Raw genomic sequence first — 950 nt, 5'->3', positions numbered from 1 at the left:
TATTTATTTTTATTTTTTAATATAAATTTGTTTATTTTAATTGGAGGCTAATTACAAATATTGTATTGGGGTTGCCATACATTGACATGAATCTGCCACAGGTGTACATTTATTTTTGATAGTGCTGGATCTTCATTGCTGTGCGAATTCTTCCCTAGTTGCGGTGAGTGAGGGCTACTCTCTAGTTGCAGTGCACCGGGTTCTGTTGTGGAACTCAGGCTCTAGGCTCACGGGCTTCAGTAGTTGTGGTTCCTGGGCTCTAGCACACAGGCTCAGTAGCTGTGAAGCATGGCCTTAGTTGCTCCTTGGCATGTGGGCTTCCCACACCAGGAATCAAACCTGTGTCTCAGTTTTGATCCTGTGTAAAGAATCTGCAGGGGCAAACATGCAAATTCTTTACTACTGAGCCACCAGGGAAGTCCCAGGGTTTTTACTGAGGATCAGTTATGTAGGCATGAAGCATGCAGGTAGCTGACCTGAGTCCCCAGCCTCTCCAGAGATCACACTGATACAACATGGCCTAAGGCCTCCACCGTGAATCATAATGTTAGTGTAGACTAGCTGACCTGGCACAAGGCCTAAGGTGGACAAAGACTCTTATCAGGCAGGACATCCCAAGGGCTTAGAACTGATGCTTCAGAAGTCAATCAAAGGCCAGACCTTTCTCTGGAATATGTAGTTGGAAACCCAGGCCTGCCAAATTAATCCTTTACAACACCGTACCTTCCCAGGATAGCTCCAGACTTTATCCTCAAAGGGCAAAATAATGCTCTGATACTATCAGTGTAACCACCTCACCTCAACCCCATTCCCTACCAGAGAGGAGACCACCGCTGCCTGGCACCTATGTTTAAAAAGTTCAGTTTGCCTAAAGATAGTAAAGATGTGGTGAGACTGAAGACCTCATAAATTAAAGATCCACCAGGTCAGATTTGATTTTTTTTTTTTTT

General features: G+C 44.5%; 1 protein-coding gene across 1 annotated transcript in view; it reads left to right on the top strand.

The window, feature by feature from the left end:
• Positions 1-950, top strand: part of LOC105002679 (mitogen-activated protein kinase kinase kinase 15-like) — a 5272-nt gene that overhangs the window by 2418 nt on the left and 1904 nt on the right. The gene's annotated exons all lie outside the window — the stretch shown is intronic.

The sequence above is a fragment of the Bison bison genome, unplaced genomic scaffold (genome assembly GCF_000754665.1).
Source record: "Bison bison bison isolate TAMUID 2011002044 unplaced genomic scaffold, Bison_UMD1.0 scf7180017856383, whole genome shotgun sequence".
NCBI classification, from domain to species: Eukaryota; Metazoa; Chordata; class Mammalia; order Artiodactyla; family Bovidae; genus Bison; species Bison bison.
The sequence above is the reverse complement of the archived record's forward strand: the minus strand, read 5'-3'. Positions and strand labels throughout refer to the sequence as shown.